This window comes from Haliaeetus albicilla, chromosome 5 (genome assembly GCF_947461875.1).
Source record: "Haliaeetus albicilla chromosome 5, bHalAlb1.1, whole genome shotgun sequence".
Classification (NCBI taxonomy): domain Eukaryota; kingdom Metazoa; phylum Chordata; class Aves; order Accipitriformes; family Accipitridae; genus Haliaeetus; species Haliaeetus albicilla.
In genome coordinates this window covers 30,433,867-30,458,985 of record NC_091487.1, presented here as the reverse complement: position 1 = coordinate 30,458,985, position 25,119 = coordinate 30,433,867, and positions in this window count along the sequence as shown.

Sequence of the window (25,119 nt, the reverse complement as noted above, 5' to 3'; positions counted from 1 at the left end):
AACATTTAGTATCATACAGATTATTCACTCTCCTTACCAGTTTGTCAATGGCCTTGGAGTACATCTGTGAAATCCTTAGAAATCCATAAAGAAATGCATTTTCCCTTGCATGAGAGGAGATTGTCCTTCTCCTCCATAGCTGCAGTTGGCGAAGATGGGAAAGTCATCATTGGCTGTGTACTGGAAGTCATCTGAGAATCAACTCCAATCATTACAAATTCATATTGGGTGCCAGGTGGACATCCTTCATTCTTACTGCCAAATACCCAGAGAGATCATTTCAGTAAATAGGATTTAACCAGTCCTTGTTTATTTGTCTGCTTTCCTAGACCCAGTGTGTAATGAGATATTCATACCAGAGCTCTCCAGAATTCAAACACAGGATTATTTACTTCAGACAATGAAAGGAGGTGCTCTTTGGTCAGAAATCCACCTTCCAAGGTCCTTTAAAGCAGACTGGCTATAGCACGTGTCATCTAAATAGACCTCACCTGTCTGAAAGAGAAATCAGGAAGAGATGAGAAAAACATCTCCTTTTCCTCTTTAAGGAAATAAAGCCACAGAGAAACACAATTGTCTCAACCAAAGGAAAGGGCACTGGGTTTAACTAGTAATAATGTTTACTGAATGAGAAGTGTTTAATTAACTGACATGTTTTCACAAAAAAACCTTCTATGATAGGAAGATAAGCCTTATTATGAACACATATATGGAGAGGGAGAATGTGGCAGAGTGGCTAAATAACAAACTGGATTCAGGACCTAAAGCAGAAGCAGAGCAGGCCAGAGAATGAAAAATCCATCCCATGAAAAACCTCACTGGGAGGCCCTTTCCAGGCAAAACCTCAATTCGAAGCTCCCTGAAAATGAATGTTTGCGTCCAGATTACTTCCTGGCAAGGATCCCGTCAATTTTGCTCTCTGAGCTACACAGACAAGATATTGGAGACTGACAGTTTGGCCTTCATTTTTCCCAGGCCTCTCTTTCCTTTCCAGCCTAGCAATAGTTGCTGTTTATGTAGCTGGGTCTGATATGTTAATCCCATAAGAGATTTTTCTTTCCTTGACTCATATACAACTTATGGGAAACATGCCCATCTGATATAAAGGAATTGCAAGTGTCACCTTCATTTAAGTCCATAAAATTCCTTGTCCAATAAGTTTAACTAAGTAAGTCCCATGTGTGCCCTATGGAAACAAAAAATTTCAAACACTAGTATTTCTTGAATTATATACTTATATATATAATAATATAAGTATGTATTTATATACACTTTTATTCAGTGTATTGAATAAAGTCATGGTTGTTCAATTCAAGATCAGTTCCTGTTTTCTTTGCTTTTACTGAAAGAAAGTGACTATTTGGTTATAAAGTCTACAAAAACCACTGTCTCTTCCAGAACTAAACAGGTCTTTAGTAGTGTTATTACAGTTTTTTTGTTTTTGTTTTTTAATAATCTTTGTCAATGATGAGACAACCTCTAGTAATTATTTCTATGAACGAATTTCAGTGCTGTCTATTCACCTCTGGACCTATACTTCAGCCTCCCTTTCTTGTCTCTCTTACATCTAGCATGCCATTAATGAAGAATGCTATCAAACACCTTTATCTTTTCCTACTATCTTGGACAGCATTTCCATAGCTGTGCTCCATTCAGGATTACTGCACCACTGTGTTTCTGCTTTATGGAGGGTATCCTATTTTGTGATCCTCAATAATACATCCATTTCTTCTAACTTGCTCTCAGGGTCTTGTCATTTATATAAGGATGCTTTATTTTTCACTGACCACACTTAGTTCTTTAGTCCAGTTAAACATGGTCCTTTCACTGAACATACTATCTGAGTACGTTACTTTTCATAATTAGACATCCTTTCCCAAAGTAAAGTTCTTCCCATCATCTGTGCCAATCTTAGGGCCAAAGGCTGTTTCTCCAGATCCTTACATAGCATCCACCCTTCAAAATAAGTGTTTTTATGCAAATTTCACCCTACGCAAAAAATATATAGATAAAATAAATCCTGGATGCAGTAATCCTTGAGCCTTCTGTTGATCTGCATTATTTGTCATTGCAGTTTCCTTGTCAGAAACTCTAAAATTTTTACATAACTGAACTTCTTCTGTGAGGAAATCTTGATTTTTGGAAAGAGGTCACTTGTCACTACTTCCCCCACTGTAACTACTTCAAGTCTAAAATCTGTCTACATGCACTAGAGCCTACCTATTAAATTCCAATTATTGGCAATCAAGGTAGGATTTGTTTTCAAGCAAGTGTTGTACGATTCATCTTTCTTAGACCAGCTTATAGCACTTTCTTTATAACCCTTGATTAGTCTTTGCCTGTTAATATTAATTAGATGCTTAAACATCCTGTGCCATCAAGGATTATCATGCTTCATTAGTATTGTTATTTGAACTGAATGCCCAGAAAGTGTTTGGTCACAATGAGTTGTAATATCTGTGGTTTTAGAAACATTTGAATTTGCTGCCTCGCTTACTAAAAGGATCAAGACTATCTCATTAAGACACTGCTGAAATTCAAGTTCTTAACAGATTTCAGATGCTTTTCCTGTGAAGGATGAGACTGACAGATTTGAGTTAGGACATTTTTTGTGTAATATATTTAGTTTTTTATGGTTTCTGTAGAAGCCAGTAAATTAGCACATATATGGTATCAGATGTCAGTAAGCAATATACATTATCTACTGTGTGTGCTAGGAAATTAGAACATATTTGGCAACTTTTTATTAGCATTTCAAACTCCTAATTACTGTGGTAACTAGTGATTATTAATAAGGCTAGGAAACCTTAGATACACTGTTGTTTAGTGGCAGAGAGGATGGGCTACATATACTACATATAACCATCCGCTTGTATCCTGAAATAACCATGACCATTAAATTTCCTTATGAAAATGGCACCTTTGCATGTTTGGAAGCACTTTTCTGAAAGGCAATTCATTGAATGGCTATGCATTATTTCAGTTTCTTCTGCGTTTGAAGCAAGTAGCAAACGAAGTTGGAGCAGGCTTAAAAAATGTCTCCAGGCTTTCAACTGTGAACAGTTTGGTTTGTTTATCTGGAACAACAATACCTATAGACATGGGGGCAGAGGGTGAATTTCCATGCGGCGGACTTGCTGCGGTCAGAGGCACTGTCTGTGGTAAGTCCTGGAGTGCCATCATATGTGTGTGGCAGGTACACGATGAATCTGTCATAATCTGTGCCTCCAGCTGGTTCATTGAGGACATTTGATTTCCAAGAGCTGCCCAATGATGTGGGCCAGCACAGTGGGGGATTTTTGATAGAGGAAGGGTGGCAAATACTTCTCTCCTCCTTCCCCACTGGAGTTACTCTGATTGACACCTCCATTATCTTGTACTTCTATTTTTAAAAGGTTGCCCTAAGCAGCAGTCAGTAATGTACAGAAAAACTATGGTGTGATGTTAGCAGCACATGTTTTTTTCTGTTCACCAGCTGTGTCCTAATGTAAAGGATCACCTGTGGTAGTTCCACATCTTCCTTCTTTGGTCTTTGGCATAACTTCTCAAACAGCTGGTCAGGAGGCCTGTTCTAGGGTATGGTTGGGGAATTAAACTGATATGAACTGGCCTGAAAGGTTAAATGTGTGGACAGTTATTGTGGACCAGCAAGTTCACAGTAACACTGTGTATGTGCTCTTAACCAGAAAAACTGTTAGGTAATTAGATTTAGCTCACTTTCATTGAAATTCATTAGTACAAGCTGCTATATAGACTAATTAGCCCTGCTTATTAGTCAGACTAATACTGCACTGATGTGTCTGTCTTGTTTCTGGTACTTGAATTAATGCTTTTGGAGGCAGCTCAGGTAGCTCACCTCAGGTTTGATTTATGGGATGTAGACATACCTGTGTCATACCATTTAACAGAGCTATGCCAGGCCACCTCCACACGTGGAGCAAGAGTAGGCAGTTGCACAAGTACTAGAGGTCAGGTCAAAGCTGATCCAACTCAGCCCTAGCAAACATCTAGGTATACTACAAAATGTAGTATGTTACTTGGGAGTATCTAGGATGTAGCTAAAATAGGTTGTAAGACTTCTTTTTTTTTTTGCTAAACAAAATCAGTTTTTTTGCAGCTGAGATGTGTATGCAATTGTCTCTTCACTTTACTAAAAGTAGCCTTCAGCAAGATGGCTTAAAATCTTGAAAACACATTAAAGACATTGAGGTAGTGGGAAGTGTGTTTTCTTTTATAGGTATATCTTTTGGTCAGTGCTTTAATGCAATGATTGATGAAAATGTTGTCTGCGGCTGACATCTGGGATTATTAACGGATGTAGAATCAAATTTCTTTGGCATTAGAGGAAGAGGGTGATCTGTGTCTCACTAGATAAAATGCTCAAATGGGAATGGACCTTCAGTTTAATTTTAGGTATTACATTTTAAACCTGTCAGACTAATAAATGATGCTTATTGCTTAGGTCTGTGTTACTTATGAAAATGTGTAACTTGGTAATGGATAAGAACAAGAGCTTTGAATTCTATGGCTAAAATCTAAAGTTTTGATATGTGCAAAATTCTAATCGAAGCCAAAAGGACATCAAGTAAAAAGCAAATAGGCAAGTTCAGAATGCGGCACTTTGCTGTGTAATTGTTACTTTTTACAGCACTCCATGAGTTAAAAGTAGAGCACTGCACAAGGCTGCTATTGTGAGAAGCCAACTCAAAGATTTTTAATGCTGTAAGACAAAGGGTTCCCTTAGCTAAAAATAATCTTTTCTTTCCTCCTGCTCCCAAGCTTTTTCCTCCAGGGAGCAGATTCATTATGCTGCGCATATGTGTTCAGTGTGTTGCGGGAGTTGCTGAGATTTATGACGTCACGGCTCTAAGACTTCCCCTTTTGCCACAAGGTCTGCACGCGTAGCTGTTGCCCTTTGTGTCTCGCTAAAATGCCACTTCAATGTACTAATGTGCTTTTTACCTATGTAGAAGACAGCATTTGCTGTTCTAGGTCAGTAAATTTGCAAAGGGAAAGCGTGGTTAAAGAAAGTGGGCTTTGTTTTTGTTGTTAGACAAAGCTTTCCCTCGATTTTAGGGCTTGCTAATCAAACAAAACAAACCACACACCTCATCAAGATTTTACACGGTTCACTTGTCAGGCAGAAGTGTGCCTGGAATCCATTTCCAGCAGAGGTCAAAGATCAGAAGTGCTAAGGCAGCCAAGGGAATGATTCCCCTGTGACACTTTTGCTGTGTTTTGATGAAAGTGAAAGCCATGTGGTACATGGATGAAAAAGCAAACAGATTTTTTTTTCCTGTGACAGTGCTGAATTTTGAAGCTAAGCACAGCGGGTAGGAAGAGTCTAATATTTGAAAAGGTACATCGAGACACCAAAGCACTTATCTCTGTCTTTTTAACCCCTTGCATCATTTCTTACACAAGTCTGTGTTTCTAAGATTCGCAATACAGTTTGGTTTTTGTGGGTTTTGTTTTTGTTTTTAAATTCTCTCCTAAGAGCCTGGGTGTTTCTCTTAATCCCACACTGGGAGCGGGAGAATAGTGTATGTAACGCATGAGAGGTCATAATGTGGCAAATGTTATGTATAATATCTTACTAGAAGTATACTTCCCCAGTAGAAATGGCCATGTTAACTTAAATGTGTGAGTGATATATGTTGGAGTATTACCTGAGGATGGGACTAAAAGCCAAGGTTATAGTTCACTTACTAGAGCTTTTTGACTATGCCAGAAATAAGGTCTTGTTCATATATTTGGTTATACAATTCTATTCTCCTGACTGAATATTTCCTTTCAGTAGGTAGCAAGCCTCTTACTTCCGACCCCTTTGACTGTTACATAGTGTTGATTTCATTGTATTGCTATATTTTGAGGGTCATTTAATGTAAATGCTTCTGTCTCTTACACTTGCAGCTTTTTATTATGCATTTTTCTGGAGCTTGATGAACATGCAATTTTTATAAGATAATAAATAACAATACTGCAAAAGCCACCTAGAAAAAAGTTATCAAGGGATTTTATGACTCGGGGGATCAGTAATGGAATACAGAGTTTTTCACCTCTAGGGCACTGATTCAAATATAACCTAGGTCATTAGTGAGCAAAAATCATTACCAGCAGCTGTTCAGTAACCTACAGAATGTGAAATTGGTTTGTGGTCTCAGTACAGTTTCTACTACATGTGTATACAGATAACAGAAAAATCACAGTCAATGTTGGCCTCCTTGTTGGCATTTTCACTGGAGAAAATAAAATCCAAACAGATGCATGGAGTGACTAAATGCCTTTTACATTTGTGAGTATGAAAAGCATTTGATTGATATAACGAAGAAGAGACATCCCATTGACAGTATGTTTAAGAAAATGTACAGCTGACAGTTATTGATTGAAAATCCTTTCTCCTCTAATAAGGATAGATTCCCTTTCAAGTGACTGCTGCTGTGGACATCTGAAGGTCTTGAATTAGGCTTGTAGTGATTTCATTGTCGTTAACATATTATGCCGCCAACGAAGCAAAGAATCGTGGGTTGAAATAACAAAGCATTAGGATTGCCAAGAGATGAATTTCAGTTTCTTAAAGTTTAGGTGGGGATTGTGCAGCAGCACAAACAATGTGGGTGGAAAAACGTTGTGGGTGGTGGGAGGGATTTCATGGCAGCTCTTTCCACATGACTGAATTAGTTATTGCCTTATCTTCTAAACCAGTTATGTGTTCTCGCCTCAGCTGATGGATGTAGGAAGAAGATACATTTTTTTCTTGGCCTTTTTGCTAAGAACAAATGTATCCTCAGCTTACTATTTGATACATCTTCTGTGACAGCCCTCACAGTGACATAAATTTGATGAGCTTTGTAAGTCATTTCCATCTTAAACTACAGTGCAATTAGAGCTTAACTGACTAAGGATTTGACACTGAGCAAATTTTCTTCCTGTGTGATTTTTATAGAATTTGCTAAATTCCTGGTTGCATGAATTTCTTCCTTTTTCTTCTGGTATTCCCAGCAAATGAATATACAGCATTATAAATGCTTTCATATTTTTAGACAATTGATCAGGTTTGTCACATTTTGTGACAGGATTGGGACTTTCTTTTAAAGAATTGCAAACTTGATTGCACTTCAGATAATGTTTATGAGAATAAGAAAGATGTAGCCAGGCTGTCTCTGCCATACTTAGTTAAACAGGTTAATTGGGGATAAATCATCTGTGAAGATGCCACAGAAAAAAGCATTTGCAAGGGAGGTTCCTGACTCCATTGCTTTTAGGACTTTATATTATTTATTTAGGTATGACACTAAATGATAGCTGCTAGGTAAGAGATACGGAGCGCATAAAGCTATCCTCAGTTTTGCAGAGAGTGGGAAAGGCAGTTACAGCTGTGTGAACATGATCAGTAATGGCTGTATCAGATATGTGGTGTTTTAGCTTGGCAGAGAACTGCCTTCCTTCTGTGTAGTGCTCCAGTAACTTATCTTCATTTTACCTAAGCCCATTTGCTCATAATTTTCTCTGTACCACCCTGATACCCATTAACTATAACAAGTAGCTTTGCAAAGTAGATTATCCCTTACATAGTGACACACACACACACACACACACACGGCCCTGGCTTGTTGAAAGCTGGGAACAATTTGTAGGGTTTCCTCTGGCTCATTCTTCTGGGGGAGGGAGCAGGCTGTTCTTAGGGAGTAACTCAAATATTTAGCACTGAAACCAGGCAGCTTTAGAAGACTGCAAGTTCTCAGCAAAAGGACGTAAAAGCCAGTGTACTGCTTCATTCCTGCATGCCCCATGTTCTGGCAGCGTGAAAGCCTAAAAGTTGTCAGCCAGAACAAGCATCCACCTGGTACAGCATGGGTGTGCTTGTCCAGGCGAGAGTTTGCAATGTAGACTGAGGAAATCAGTACTGACTCTCTTTGGCTAGACTTGAAAATACAGATCCAGCATACTCTGGAGATGGTGTCTTCATGGAGAGAGTAGGTTTGCCCTACTCCGATACATTTCCTTCTTAACTCTGATACAAAATGTCTTGGGGATAAGGGCAAAAGTAGAAGAGCAGAAGCTCCCCCACTCAACAGCCTGTGCATGGCCTGCCGTGCTCTTATTTCCTCTTTCCTCTGTAGTGCTATGAATAGTTTGGTGTAAGCACTGAAGGACAATTTATTGATGTTTACCTTATTAGTCTTCTGGTAAGAAAAAGCAAGCCCTCAGCATTTGTTCCTGTCCTAAAAAGAAGACGATTTAAGTAGATCAGAAAGGCACAGATGAAGCAGATGTGACACACTGCCTCCATCATTTCCCAGGTGAGAGCAGAGATGCAACTCACCTGAGGCCATGCAGAGAACCTGTGAACCATCAAGGTGAAAAATCCCTGTCTCCTGAATTTCAGCTGCAAAATCACCTTTTTTTCCAGCTTAGGTCATGAATAAGATTCATCTTTTTCATACATGAAATAGAAGCACTTGAAATGTGTTTTCTGTTTCTGTGAGGAGAATCTTGTTAAATGCCCTGGCTTCTCTCAGATGTAGGGCAATATCTCTGTAGACACACAGTCCCACTGGTATAAACAGAAGCTATTCTTAAACTCCACTAAATTACCTTGGAGACTCTTGCTGCTTTAAACTGAAAATCCAAAATCCAATAAAGGATACTACAAGGTTTCCTTGTGGCATCCCAAATATGTTAATGTATTTCAGTGAACTAATTTTTTTAACTTAAGTCTGGCTCACCTGATTGTAGAAGAGGGGGAAAGGCAGAGAAATTCAACTTAGGTTGGACTGCTGACACCGCGTGGACGGGGCAGAGATGAAACTTGAGGTACTTTTGCAAGTCTGATGGGTTTGCACAAAACCGGCCAACTTCTTACAAACTTATTTCCCTGATCTTTAGGGCAGGAGCAGGAGGGAGGGGTGACACTGCTGAGGTTGCAGTCACTGTGGCACTATGGTGGGCATCGAAGCTGTCGCATAGCACAGCCCAGCTTCTTGTAGCTGTTCTGTTTGCGTGTGGGCAACACATTCAGTCAGATGATGTATTTTCTTCCTGACAAGCAAAAGTGATTAAAAAATCCCTTTTTTTACACTTCACAATTTTAATCACTTTAAGCTGATTTTTAAATGCTTTCTTAATTTGATTTTCTGGCTTCAACAGACATTGGAATAATTCTTCAACAAAAACATGGACATTTTCACAAGTTGAAGAGGGTGTTTGTCATTGAGACAAGGTCGTGTCAGGCCTTCTCCGCACATGACTGTGTTTACTGCCATCACTGCTGTGTACTTGGCTTTAACGCCTCTGTCCGTTTTAACTGGCTTTTGCCCTGACTTCTGGTTATCTTTTGGTTCTTATTTTATTCCGAAATAATGACAACAGTCAGTTCCACTAAAAGATATTTCATAAGCTGTTATTTTTTAAGCCTCTTAAAAGGCCAGTTACTCATATGGTATGCCAGGGCTGGAGGCCTTTCTGGAGGGGGTGAGGATTATTCCTACTGCTGATCCTCAAGGGGGAAATTGCAATTTATTGATTGGAGGTGTAGACGAACCTGGAAGGATCTGGTACAGAAGTGGAGAGGGATTCTCATGTATATGCAGCACGTCTTTTTGTCTGCTGTAAAAAAACAATGTCGGAGGGACACTGAGAGAGATACTCTGGGGGAGCAATCAAAAAACATGGTGTTGGGCAAGAATTGCTTCCCTTCTGGATTGCAGTGATCAGTTATAGCCAGTTTAGGCAAAGTTAGGAGAGGAACAGAAAGGCAATCTCTGGTTTAGAGAGGTGGGTTGGAACCTTTTTGTAAGGAAGGAGCCTATGGTGCACTGCAGGGCCCTGGCCAGGCAGCTGGACTTGGGGGTCAGCCCCTCTGTGGTGTGCAGGAGGGCACCCCAGCCCGCCAGGCATGGAGGTGAGAGCTCACAAGTTGCTCCAAGCTGCAGAGTCTGTAACCATGATCCCAAGTCTCATGCTTCATGATGAATTCATGTCTTGCTCCTGCCCCTGCCCTGAATCCTGGATCTTGAGTCCTGCCAGAAGGCTCCCGCTGCCAGCTGGCCAGGCAGCCTTTGCTCTGCCTGCCTGCCTCCCTCCGCGCCCAGCCTCGTCCTGTCAGGGTAGCCCTGCTCCCCGAGAACTGATTGCCTCCTGTCTGACAAACACATGAGCGTTACCTCATTTCATTGCCAGAGGCATAGCTCTGTGTGGTCTGGGGCTGGGGGGGCTTCCCCACACATGCCCTCTGCCCTCATTACCCATCTTGAAACTTAGGTTTTAAAAGCCACTTTATCTTGAGCTTCTTTTTTTGAAGCTTTATTATCTGAAAACTCATCCAACGTGAGGTTGTTGCCCTGCAGGCTGGTTTAATTTATATTAAAATATGATCCTCTTTCTTATCCAAATTGCTTTCATATCCATTTCCATTCAGATAACCAAGGTATCACTGGACGACATTTGTGCAAAGCCTCCATTTGCATAATAATGTTTGAGTAGGTCATGATGACTAAGCAGTTTAATCTCTTCTGTTTGTGATCTTCTTCCTTAAACCTTTGTTATGTCATACGGATATATTGCACTGTTCCAATTAACACAGAATTAATTGTTTAAGGATTTATTTCGCTTGGGTGGTAGGACTTTTAAAGTGGTAATTCTGTGACAAGACAGAGGTTGGTTAGAACCATTATTGGTCAACTGTGTGGTCTTTCTGCCACCTTGTGGAGAAGAATCACCAAACTATTGAGATGAAACTGAAAAGAAGACATGGTTATTTAAAACCGTACTTCTCATAATTGGGTCTAGGAACTGCTGTAGCAGAGCAAAAATCATTGTGCTCTCCAAAAGTGTTTTAAATTTATTTAAAAAGAAATTCTGAGATCACCCCAGATCACTAAAACCTAAACCACTTGCAACTGTACTAAACTATTACCACATATATTCCTTAGTTTTTATTTTCTGCATGGCCTTTCCATACCTGCATAACACCAGTCCTCCTAGCCTCCCTGGCTCACCCATTTTGAGCAGTATGTGTTGATATGATTGTCCTCACTTGGACCTGCAACTTTATAGCCTATTTTACAAGGGTTACCGTGCCTATTCTCCAATTCAGTCATAGCACATGTAATTATCCTAAGAGATGCACCAGCCTCTGTTCATTGGCTATGATGAGTGTTAGTGAACACCAGACGTTACTCATTTCTGTGTTCTAATTCCTGGCTAAGCCTCTAGCATCCAGCCTGTATGTAGACACCGAAATTATGCTGTTGCCAAATGGGGAAATTTCTGCCAAGGGTAACCAGGTTATTCAAAGATGAATTTCATCTGGAAGCATGATTTGTTTCACCCAGACATGTCAGAAGTTGTTAAATGACTATGTTTAGCGCTCTATCGCTCATATGCAAAACCTCTAAGTTCTTTGCTTTACACTGTACATAGAAAGTTCAGATCGTTGGCAGCTCTATGCATTACAGATCTTCAATGAACCAGTAGGTAAAATCTTCTTCAAGGATTTCTGGCATTAGACAGTCAGTCAAGAAGGGTCCTGAATTTTGCTTCTTCCCTTCCTTCTGTTGTATAAAGGACAGAGAATCCAGCTTCTCCTCTTCCATGTGTTGGGACTTCAAGGAAATGGAAAAGATCCAGTTTGTTCACTCCTACTTCCATTTTGAATGATCATTGATTATGTGAATGCTTTAAACTAGTTATGGAAAGGAAAAGCCCCTCTGATTTTAGAGTGTTTTATGAAGATGGACTATTCAATCAGGTTTTTCTCAGCTTGCTTGTGCTACTGTTAGAACGACATATGCCAACCAAATTTGGGTTCCTTTTGTGCTAGGTACTCTACAGGTATATACTAAGAGATATATATATATATATATACTATATACAAGACATATTCTGATCTGATCAAGACAAAAGGAGGGGAAATAGAGGTACATAAGGAGAAAAGTGTCATTAGCCCATTTTATACTTAGTGATCTGAGTCGTATGGAATGACTGACTGATGCTGCAGATAGATAGGTTTGTGAATACTTTAACCTAAGTGAAAAGAACGTGAAAAGAAGGGGCTATTGGCATGAGTAAGATTCCTCATCTGCATAAGAATAAATATGGCTGCCTCTGAAGCATCCCAAGATCATGCAGATAGTATGCATCAAAACCCCCAAATAACTCAGATTTCTTTTATTCTAGTCAAATCCTATCAACATTTATACTCTTCAGTATGAATGCTTCTATGGGTTAAAACCACAGAACATATCTATTTAATAGAATTGATATGTTTGCATATCTATATTATTCATTATTACAGTTTCTGAATTATTTCAAGTTTAGACATACAATTTATATTTTTACACGAAAGCGTTGTACTTTTCGTAGATGACAATAGAAATTATTCTTTTGCTAGCTTGGCTTTTTTTGCTTCTATAGCTCTGCAGAGAAAGAGCTTGTGCATTAGTTTATCTTTGTTTTATTTGTTGCTTTTTTTGCCTGATAAGAACAAATGGTACAACATAGATGTTTGTGGAAGGAGTATCTGTATCTTGTTTTTGATTAGCTGTATAATTCCAGTCCCTGTAAAGATGTCTTTCTCACTGTGCCAATGCCCTGACTCCTTATTGCTCTGGGTGACAGAAATCTACTGGTATTTCCTTCAAGATCTGTAGCAAGTGACCAACAGTTTGTGGAATGCTTTTGGGGATCGCATTTTCAGTTTGGCAGTTCTTCTTTCAGTTCACTTGGCTTTCTTCTTATATTTCACTGCCAGATGTAGCAAAGAACACAGTCCCTAGCTTTTCCTTGTATTTTAACTTGTAGTTAAATACAGGTTGTGAACATAAGTGTATCAGAGGATAGAAACAAAGTTGGTTAGCATGCTGTATCTTACAGTATTTTTGTCTCAATGTAGGCCAAAGCAGTACAGCAGAGGAAAGCACAATATAGATCAGAGTAAGAGCTTGTGTGTGTCACCTCATTCTCCTTTTTACAGAAGAGGCAGGTTTTCTGTGTTGCAAGTTGCTGTGTTAAATCTTTCAGTGTCATGTTGGCTATCTTGGCACTCAGTCAGGAGAAATCAACTAGATTTTCCTTTTTGCTGAGAATGAATACCACAACATGAAATTGCTTTAATTGCTATGACTGTTAATTATCATACTTATCTATTCCACTGCGCTGTTGAGGATTAATTCTGAGGTAAGTACCTGGATGCTATTTCATTGTTAGCTGAGCCCTGGCAAGTTTAATTGCAAAGAGATTTGGAGGGGGCTGTATGAGGGAAGCAGACACAAAAGCTGGAGAAGGGAATTCTGACTCCCCCAGGGGGGCTGGCTTTATGTTATGGCTCTCTAGCCTCTAACAACTTTTATTGTCTCTGAAATCTGTCCTTCCTTGAGGTATAAATACAAATGCTGAGACATAGGTTAGTTCTGTGTAGACAATGATATCAGGGCAGATACCTGTATTTAAGAAAGAACAAAGTAATCTGTTTTCCACTCCTTGAATCTGTGTTCGAAATTGTGGAGTCCCTGCTCAGGTGCTTCAGGCTGAGGTAATTTTATGAAGAAGGAAGACTGCCTCAACAGAGGTAGTGGCCTCTTCCTCGGTGCCTATGTCACCAGGAGAGAAACTGCCTTGACTCTGTAAATAAATGCAGAATAGCACTGAAGAGAATGGGCTCTAGACATCTTCTGAGTCAACAAAGCCGAGCCTTAATTCAGTACTCTGCCAAACTGGGTCTAATACCTAAGAAACGCTTAGCAAATTCACAACAGGCAAGTTATTATCTATTTTGTCTGTTTACTCCTCCTTCCTGTTATGTTGTTATAAAAAAAAAAAAGTTTGCACTGGAATGTGTCCAGATCACTGAGAGAGCCAAGCTCATCTAAAACCCTGAGAGGAATATTTTGATTAGAGAAGTTAAATTCGTGGAAAGTGCCGCAATGCAGTACCACAGAGGTTACATTTGCTGGCTCTGCTTTGTGGTAGTGTAGGCAGCTAGGTGGGCTACAGCCTGTGTTTTGCATACATTGAAAATATTTGCCTGTTGAATGAGCAATTCAAGTGGTAGGGGAATGATTTCTCCAGATATTTTCACATACAGGATTTGAAATACTTTATGTAAGAACCTGCTGAACTATCCCTGCTTAGACTAGAAATGCTGGATGCTAAAAAGTTTTTACATTATTGTCTTTTTATTTAAGGAATTTGCCTTAGAACATGGCCTTTAATGTGCAAAATAAATTCTATGTTACATTTAAACACCTACCAAAAAAAAAAAAAAATTCCATTCATTCAAAATTCACACTTGAGCCAATTAAAGTAATTTATTGCTCTCATATGACATATGATATGTAAACTCTGAGAATTTTTAATATATACCATATGTAGAACAATCTAGGCAAGGTAGAAAAATGTTTTAGTCTCTTGTATTGCCTTCACTTCTTCTTCTTTTCAGAGGGCTAGACATCCTTTCCTGAGGGAACGTACTGGCGGTTTGGGTTTTGTTGTTTTCCCTATGTAGTTTTTATATAAGGAGGTTAAATACTAGAGAGTGATTGAGCCTGGAAGGCAGTGGCTGAACCAAATGAAGTAGTAGCTACTGAATAAAACCTTTTGATAAGTGTGTAAATATAAAACCTGTTTCATAGTACAACTCAGAAGTGCTATTCTGAAGAGCAAGATAAAGTGGTAGTTGAAGCTCTGTGTGACAATTTTGGCAGAATCTCTGCTAGATCCTAACTTCTGTTTTCCAAAATAAAAGCGCAAGTATAAAGAATTTTCAGTTACATTTAGGATTCTAAATGGTCAAGTCAATCTGCAGTGTAGGACTTGGGAGCTTAATATTTTTGTTGCAGATCAATTTCATCCCAATGACTATCATGTTCTGTTGCATAGTGGTAACCTGTAGGTGAGTCATGCTATCTGTGTAGGCTAAAATCTACACTCAGGTGGTCTCATAGACTCATTCAATTTGGCAATAAGAGGAAAAAATAGTCTTTCAATTGAAGTGAGATGGTTTTATTGCAACTATTTCAGTCTAATGCCCTTAGTAAACTTTAGTAGGTTTCACATCCCGTGGTGACTATTTGTCTCTTTCACACTTTTATGCAGAAGCTTAAAGCAGAATGAAGCTGCGTTGAGATGTGCAATCTGTGGCTGACCGGTTCCATCTAGTCCACTGTTAGTAGCATCCAACCTCTTGCAAATGAAGCTAAGAAAAGTCTTTTACGGACAGCAGGATTTTCCCTACTTCCCCTGCAAAATCTGTGTAGAGGAGAATGCCCATATGTTTCCATCTTTGAGCCAAACAGCATTGTGAGATGATGTTCATAGTCTCATTATCTCAGAGGTTCCACACAATTATATGATTCATTAAATGACGGAAGGTCTTTTGAAAGCTCTGGAAACAGGCTGACACCTCCCATTGAAACTGTCAGAACGTAGCTGAACAAGGAAACACTCAGAGTTCTGGAGGCAGCGTGATTCAGGCTGACACGCCTGTGTCCTAGGCTCAGGGGGCAGTGTCTGGGGAGACCTGATTGTCAGGCTGGTTTCAAATCCACAAAAGCAGAGAGCAGTGAATAAATATTTGAAATAACAGTGAATTTAGACACACGCATTTTCCCATTGCATTCTAATTCTGCCAAAGATTTAAGCTGTTAAATTGTGCCTCCTTCTAAGTCCTCAGTCTATGAAAACTGTGCATTCCACCTTAGACCACCAATGCTCAACCGCTGTAGCCTAAATCTGACTTCAGTTGCTTGAGGCATTTCAGTCAAAGCCCTGCATGCCCCAGTGTAGCACAGGGAGTCCAGAACTGGGATGTTTTCTATGTCATCTGCTATTTGTAACCCTACCTGGTTGAGGCAGACTGTTTTCAAGAATAACGGGTGGTGGGCTGTGTAACAAATGGGAGAGTTCTCTTTCGTATTTACAGGGGTAGCTTTGCAAGGAGGGCAGAAGGGAAATTTCACTCCGTCCTCCCTCTGCTAGCTACCATGTTTCTTCTCACTGTTCCATCATGGCATGGGTACTTCATATGCTCTTTGTTGTTTTAAGTTGCCATTGCTGTCTCCTAGTTCACCTGAAGTCAGAGAGACTATGACACTGCCATTGGGATATGCAGCATATACAGTGTGGGCTTTTTTATAGTGTCCTATCATTTTCCTACTTTCCAGTCCCATCTAGACAAAAAAACCCCAAACAAAACAAACCAGCTTCTTCACTAGGAAAGTAGAGTAACAGTGGAGCACGTTATGCAGAGAGGCCGTGGAAGCTCCATTTTTGGAGGTTTTCAAGACTTGGCCAGACAAAGCTGTGGCTGATCTGATCTAGTGCTGGCAATAGTCCAACATTATTCAAGCCACGAGTTGGACCAAACACCTCCAGAGGTTCCTTCCAACCAACAATTCTATGATTCATCCCTTCTCTGCAGCCATGGGCTATAAAACCTTGGAGGGGCATGACCCAGTGTAAGGGATGGATTCAGTTCTCATCTTTCACAGCGGAGCTGTGTCTGCTGCTAGAGGAACATTCATGTCTGTTCTTGCCTTGCAGTAAGATTACTCAAGCACACCTGCTTTTATGGGAATTTTTTTTTTTTCCATTTTGGTCACTTCCTGAAAGAGGACAAAGGAGGGAAAAAAGAAAGGAACATTAGTGTTACCACTTTCAGAGACTGAGTAGCTACGGAAAAGACGGATGGAATGGAAGCCCACGCTACATCAGATAGAACATTTTGCAGGTTCAAAGTGTACATGCTTCTATGCATATCTGTTGCTTTTGAGCAAATCTGGATGGTGACTAAGTGTAGCTTACCATGCGCATTTCCAAGAAGAGATGATGTATTGAAATAGGCACATATTTTAATTTTCCTGGCAAGGCCTGGTTAAAGCTACCGCATCACTCATCCCATTGGGAGAGAGCATTCATCCTTAATTAGCCTGGAAATAACATCAGTGATGTGCCCAAAGGCATTTCTGGGATGTCTCTTTCAAAATTCTGACATAAAATTTATGGGAGGATTCCTGGGATAATTCTCTCTTCTCTTTCAGAGTTTCCAAAATGCCCTATGGATAATGTTCAGTTATTTCTATATCTTACAAAAATACATCTGGAAAATAAATTCTTTGAAAGGTAGAAAGCTTAATATTTTCACAAATTGCCCTAGAATATGGAACCTATGGATTTCTATCTCTTTTCATTTTACAAAAATTTTACTCTCGTGCACTATGCAATAAGTATATAACTCTCTTTCTATGTTCCAGAGCAACTATAAAGTTTTATAGGGAAGTCTAGCTTATTAGAGTATTGTTCATTAAATTACACTGCTTTATTGATGCTGATGTTCTCTCTTTGCATTATTACTGAACATATTTAAAGCTTGCTGCACCAAACAAACAAATAACTGCCTTCAGGTAGGGAAACATAATCTTTGTTCCCTTCGCCATCTTCTCCATGGCTGTGTACATCTTTAAGATACAGAAGTTACAAGAGTTGAAGAGGCAAACGTTTTGGTAGTCTCATGTTATGCTACTGATTCTGTTAGAGATTTGAAACAGTGCCTTGTAAAATGCAGACTTTTGAACAAAAATTTTACCAAATATCTGAGAAGTCAAATATTCTTGCTATGTTACTAATACCAGTAAGCAATTAGTATTTAGGAAAAGGTAGGTGACAGCCATTTAAGCAAATTATACTTTTATTTCCAGTTGCACTAATATGATTGATATATATTTTTAAATAATCTATCTAATAGGGAGAGTTTCTAAACAGTTATTTTAAAATATGCTCAAGGTTTAACTTTACTGAAGAACATTACTGGCCACTCATTTCTAGCTGCTGGGAGGCAGCATAGCAGCTTCAGTGCACTGCCAACAAAGTTAATCTGTTAGCAGGTTACAAACAGGATGGCTGGTAGAGTATTTGAGCACTTTCAGGGAGAACCACAGGCAAAGATTAAACTAGTATGAAGAAATTATGACTTGCATGTCTTCTTCCTGCTTCTGGAGCAAGGGGGGGAAAAGTGACCAGAATTCCCATGCCAAGAAGGAGAGACAGATGGGCTGTGGGCTTGCTTCCAGTAGGAGAGACACTGACTTTGGCTTAAATACCTTTATTACAGCAGGAGAAGTTCTTGCTTGTGCTAGCCTGTCAGGAAATGTGAAGTGTTTGATTTGCTTTTTTGCTTTCTACAGCACTGAGCTCAGGTTTGCATTGAATTATTTATGAAGCCCACAAGATCTCATTCCTGATTCATAATGGACACCTCAGCACCTATCACTGTATTTGCAAAATTAGGATAATTTTTCTTAGGTACGTTACTTCACACTAAAGTCTACTGAATTTTATCTGCCATTTGAATGCATAGTCACTTACTCTTGTAAGCTTTTCCTGCCCTTCTTCAGAGACAGCCTTCCTCTTTACTGGACTGAATAACTTAGAATTATCAACACACCATGCCACTTCAGCTACTGGCAGAAATCCCCTGGTGACCTCTCTCTACTGTAAAAACTGTTTTCTTCTACCCTCTCTTTCCAATATTTCATCTGAGAATTCCCTTTTGTTTCCAGGCTGCTTAATATCCTCGAGAGTCTGTGGTGAGAAACTTTGTTGAGTACCTTTTGGAAATCCACGTGGATAGTATCACCTGGACCTTTTTTGGTCACATACTTGCTGATACCCTCAAAGGTCTCAATAGGTCCGTGAAGTGTGTGCTGCTTTATTAAAATGTGTGGCGACTCTTCCTCACCATATTGTTTGTCACAAATTCTTTCTTATATTCTACTTATTCCACAGTGTAGACACCAAATTAACTTGTTCGTCATTTCCAAGATATTCTGTGAAATCCTTTTGAAAATTGGTGCCAGGTTTCCCACATGCCATGCTTCAGATATCGAGGGAGTTTTAAAATGAGGGGTAACATACAATTGTTAGCATCTTAGTTATTTCCTGTTTGAGTTTCTTTAGTAGTCCCGATTGAAGACTATGAATCTGTTAGTTTGTTTTGCCCATTTGTTCCATAACAGCTTCTCAGGAATTCAATTTGAGATCCATCTGATGACTCCCCTGCAGAGTTTTGGGGTATGAACTTTTCCATAGTAACCGTAGAAGTGAAAAATATATTTAGCTTTTTTTTTATGGTCTTAGCTTATTAGTACCCCTTGCATATCCACATTATCTACTAGCTAGACAGACTCTTGACAAGCTTTCTGCTCCTGCTATGCTCAAGAAAGAAGTTATAGCCTGTTTTGGTTTTGTTCTTGTGTAAGCTTTTCTTCTCAAACTCTTTTTTTTTTGTGTCCTGACTTATCACATTTTCACATTTGAACTGCCATGGTTTATAGTCTTTTCTACATTCCTCATTTGGACATAGCTTTTGCTGTTTGAGTGATGTCTTCCTGCCACTAACAACTTCTTTAGCCTGCTGGTTAGTGGCTTTTTGCCCTTCCACAGCCTGCTTTGAAAGTTGATGTGTTTTTTCTGTGCCTATAAAGTGGTGTCTTTAAGTAGTCAGTCTCCAGCCTGCCTGCAAAGATTTAACTCTTAGATTCCTCATATAGCTTCTTTTAAAGAAGTTGTCTATGTAGTATCTTTCTGAAATTGATCCGGTTATGGTGGATCTTTTCTCCTGTAAGGACGCAGTTTTTGCACATTACAGAACAGCCTTTTATCATGACTTTCTGAAACAGGTCCCATGTGCCACTGTGAAGTTATTTTAGTTTGATGTTATATTTTTATTCCATGCCACCAGCTATTCCCTCTTGTCCCATATATGATATTTCATCCACCTTTCTCTTTCCTATTGGAGAGAATTGCTGTATCACTTCTCCTCTCTCCAGCACCCTTTTCCACTTTTAAGTACCAGCTCCATTTTCTCTCACATATTGAACTAAGCTTTTTTTGAAAGCATTTATTGACAGCTTGTGCATATCTTTGAAATTCTTTGCTTATGTTTACAAAGAAGGACTAATGTTTAATTTTCCAGCTTTGTGAGTTGGTCTAATGAAAATATGTCCTTTTCCAACTTCCCTTCTAGTACTCATCTGTTTGATAGGCTGCTGGTACCTTGATAACTCTGCCTTACGACCTGCAGAATGCCTAGAATAAATAAGGGAGTTTTAAGAAGAGATTTCTTTGAAATTGAGGAGAAAGTTCTTCAGAGCTTATGAGGAGTTTTGCCAAAAAAAATGAACTCTAGTAAGCAATCCATTCTGGAAGTTTTTTAAGGGTGATGAAGTTTTGCACCTTAAACTAATTCGGAGATGGAAATGAGAAGAGGTTGGTGTGGTGGTGGTGGGTTAGGAGAGGAATTGAAATTGAAGCAAACAGTTTACACATGTGAGAAAGCAGAGGAGTACAGAGAGCAATACAGGCAAAGTGACAGTCAACAAAAAAATGGTTTTAGTTTCAGTCTAAACCTATCAAGGTCAGATGCCAAAAGGTGGCAGTAACTGAGTCATGAAAGGTTGACTGAGTGGATTAAATTGTAGCTATGCCTTGGACAGACAAGAAGGGCTGTGTCTTAAAGTCATAAGGCAAAAAGACTCCACAGGGTTTAAAGCCCATGGTAAATTTGCTGACTGTTGAAGAGGGTTATAGGCATTTGTTTTCATTTGTTAAAGTGAACTCTGGCCTTTGGACGAATAAAGCTATTTTGCTTGTATGATGCCTTGTTGCTGACACCACTGGGACACTCACAGCGTGCTGAGGAGCCAGTTGCGGACTGCAGGTGCCCTCAGGTCCCAGTGAAAATCCCATGCAAGGACCATACTGCACTGCAGCCTTGTCTGCTTGTCCTGCTGTCAGAGAGGGACTCGCGCATCAGCACTGTTCAGATCATTAAAAATTAGAACATTTTTCACAGTGTACAGATAAAACGTCGCTTTTGGTTTTTTAGACCATTAATGTCACTTTTAGTTTTTAGACCAGTATCGTGAACAGGCAGATATGCAGCAGACATTGTGGCTGAGCTATCACGTTCTCATAATGTTTTCAAATCTAAGCATTTACATGGTTTCTTTCTTCTTTCTTTAAACTAAAGTTGCCAGGGGAGGGGAACCTCAGTCCATCCCACTCCTACCATTCTGATGCCAGCGTCAGCAATAGATGCCCAGAGCCTGGAGAGGTCAGCAGGAGAGCACCTGAAGAGCAGCACAAAGGAATTCCAGCCACTCCAGCCAATAAGTCAGCTTCATCATGGGCCCAACTTAAATACCTCTATGCAAATGCATGTAGCATGGGGAATAAACAAAAGGAGTTAAGGGATGTGCACATGCCTGCAGGGCTATGATCTTATTGGCATCAGAGGGATGTGGTGGGATGGTTCCTATGACTGGAGTGTTGGAATGGAAGGATACAGGCTCTTTAGGAAGGACAGGCAGAGGAGACAAGGAGGGGGTGTCACCCTGTATGTCAATGACCAGCTGGAGTGCATGGAGCTCTGCCTGGGGATGAATGAGGAGCCAACCGAAAGCTTATGGGTCAGGATTGAAGGAGGGCAGGGACAGGTGACATTATAGCAGGGGTCTGCTACAGGCCACCCGACCAGGAAGACTGAGCAGATGAGGCCACCTATAGACAGATAGGAGCAGCCTCACTTTCACAAGCCCTGGTCCTCATGGAGGACTTGAACTCACCCCGATAGCTGTTGGAGGGACAACACAGCAGGGCATAAGCAATCCAGGAGATTCCTGGAATGCATTGATGATAACTGCCGTCTCCAAGTGATAGAGGAGCCAACAAGGAGAGGTGCTATACTGGACTTTGTTCTCACCAACAAGGAAGGGCTGGTGGGGAATATGAAGCTCAAGGGAAGCCTTGGCTGTAGTGACCATGAAATGGTGTAGTTCAAGATCCTTAGGGCAGTAAGGAGAGCGCACAGCAAGCTCACTACCCTGGACTTCAGGAGAGCAGGCTTTGGCCTCTTCAGGGATCTGCTTGGTAGAGTACCATGGGATAAAGCCCTGGCGGGAAGAGGGGCCCAAGAAAGCTGGTTAATATTCAAGGGTCACCTCCTCCAAGCTCAGGAGCAATGCATCCCAACAAAAAGAAAGTCAGGCAAAAACGCCAGGAGGCCTGCATGGATGAACAAGGAGCTCCTGGGAAAACTCAAATACAAAAAGGAAGCCTACAGAAGGTGGAAGCAAGGACAGGCAGCCTGGGAGAAATACAGAGAAATTGTCTGAGCAGCCAGGGATCACGTTAGAAAAGCTAAAGCCCTGATAGAATTAAATCTGGCCAGGGACTTTGAGGGCAACAATGAAAGCTTGTATAGGTACGTCGGTGATAAAAGGAAGACTAGGGAAAATGTGGGCTCTCTCCAGAAGGAAACAGGAGACCTGGTTGCCCAGGATATGGAGAAAGCTGTGGTACTCAGTGACTTTTTTGCCTCAGTCTTCATCGGCAAGTGCTCCAGTCATACCACCCAAGATGTAGAAGGCAAAAGTAGGGACAGGGAGAATGAAGAACTGCCCACTGTAGAAGAAGATCACGTTTGAGACCACCTAAGGAACTGGAAGTCCATGGGACCTGATGAAATGCATCTGCGGGTCCTGAGGAAACTGGCAGTTGAAGTTGCTAAGCCACTATCCGTCACATCTGAGAAGCTGTGGCAGTCCGTGGAAGTCCCACTGACTGAAAAAGGGGAAACATAACCCCCATTTTCAAAAAGCGAAAAAGCAAGACCTGGGGAACTACAGGCCAGTCAGTCTCACCTTTGTGCCCGGCAAGATCATGGAGCAGATCCTCCTGGAAACTATGCTAAGGCACATGGAAGCTAAGGATGTGATTGGTGACAGCCAACATGGCTTCACCAAGGGCAAATCATGCCTGACAAATTTGGTGGCCTTCTATGACAGGGTTACAGCGTTATGGATAAGGGAAGAGCAACTGACGTCATCTACTTGGACTTGTGCAAAGCATTTGACACTGTCCCGCACAACATCCTAGTCTCTAAATTGGAGAGACGTGGATTTGTCAGAGGGACCACTCAGTGGATAAGGAATTGGCTTGAGGGTCTCACTCAAAGACTTGCAGTCAACACCTTGATGTCCAACTGGAGACCAGTGACAAGTGATGTTCTGCAGTGGTCGGTATTGGGGCTAGCACTCTTTAACATCTTGGTCAGTGACATGGACAGTGGGATTGAGTGCACCCTCAGCAAGTTTGCCAATGACACCAAGCTGTGTGGTGCTGTCGACACACTAGAGGGAAGGGATGCCACCCAGAGGGACCTTGACAGGCTTGAGAGGTGGGCCCATGCGAACCTCATGAAGTTCAACAAGGCCAAGTACAAGGTCCTGCACATGGGTGGGGGCAATCCTAAGCACAAATACAGGCTGGGCAATGAGTGGAGTGAGAACAGCCCTGAGGAGAAGGACTTGGGGGTGTTCGTTGACAAGAAGCTCAACATGACCCTGCAATGTGCATTTGCGGCCCAGAAAGCCGACCATGTCCTGGGCTACATCAAAAGAAGTGTGACCAACAGGTCAAGGGACGTGATTCTGCCCCTCTGCTCTGCTCTGGTGAGACCCCACCTGGAGTACTGCATCCAGCTCTGGGCCCCCCAACATAAGAAGAACATGGACCTGTTGGAGTGAGTCCAGAGGAGGGCCACAAAGATGATCAGAGGGCTGGAGCACCTCTCCTGTGAGGAAAGCCTGAGAGAGTTGGGGTTGTTCAGCCTGGAGAAGAGAAGGCTCCAGGGACACCCTACAGCAACCTTCCAGTACCTAAAGGGGGCCTACAAGAAAGCTGGAGAAGGACTTTTTACAAGGGCATGTAGTGGTAGGACAAGGGGTAGTGGCTTTAAACTGAAAGAGGGTAGATTTAGATTAGATGTAAGGAAGAAATTCTTCACTGTGAGGGTGGTGAGGCACTAGAACAAGTTGCCCAGAGAGGCTGTGGATGCCCCATCCCTGGAAGTGTTCAAGGCCAGGTTGGATGTGACTTTGAGCAACCTGGTCTAGTGGAAGATATCCCTGCCCATGGTAGGAGGGTTGGATCTAGGTGATCTTTAAGGTCCCTTCCAACTCAAACCATTCTATGATTCTATAATCCCATGATTCTTGCATACTTTCTTTTTTTTGGACTTTTCAAGTATTCCTATATTGCAAAAATCCACATGTATAACTGATTTCTATTCCTTTATATCTAGATATAATAAAGTATATATTCTTACTAACTAGAAGATTAATTTGTGCAGAGAATATTAAGTAACTTAATCAAACCATACAATAAACCAATTTATTTGGTGGAAATATCCAGGAGGCATGTGAGATCCAGATTTTGTTTTAATCAAAAGCTGATAATTATCTTCTTGTCTGGGAAATGCACATTTAGAACTGAAAGACTTAAGTAGAAGCACAAACTCTGCATAGCTTTGTAATTTTCAAGGTACTGAGATAACCAGCTATGTATTAACTAACCTTGGATTAAAAAAATGATAAATTATTCCCTTTGCTGGCAGCCAGTAGTTCTATAAATTTATCATCTAATATTCATATGAAAACATATTCTGAGTTATTAGGTTTTGATAGTCCAAAGATTACTAAAGAAAAGTCACTTACAGTATAAGTCAGTCATCTGCCTGTTTTGCAGTATTAGAGTTTAGCTTCACTTGATGGCCAGACAATATCTGGGTCTGCTCTTTGACCTTGGCTTGTACCTCCTATGCATGTACCTGCGTTGAACTGACATTTTGCTACCTACATCATACATAACATAGAGCTTTTATTTCAAGGTAAATCAGAGATGTGGATCTACCCCATGTAGGATCAAACACACAAAATTACATGTATTGTTTGAAAAACCAGTTCTATAGGTCACTGTTAGGATTTGGCTGCTTGATTTGGCTAAGGTAGACAACACTAGAATTAACATTTAACTGATCCTCTTGGATGAATGCTTTCTGATATAGTCTGTAATTATAATGCTCATCTATTATTTGCTCCCCTTAAAATGCCTGCATGGGAAGGATCTGTGATTAATAAGTGAAAACAAAAAGGGCAGGAGAAGATTTCCATAGTATCCATCACTCCTCTGTGGCAGAAGTTGACAGCATGCAGCAAGTGAGTACAGGAAGGTTTTTAAAAAGCTCATCGTTTAGGCCATTGAGTTCAGAATGGTTCTTGC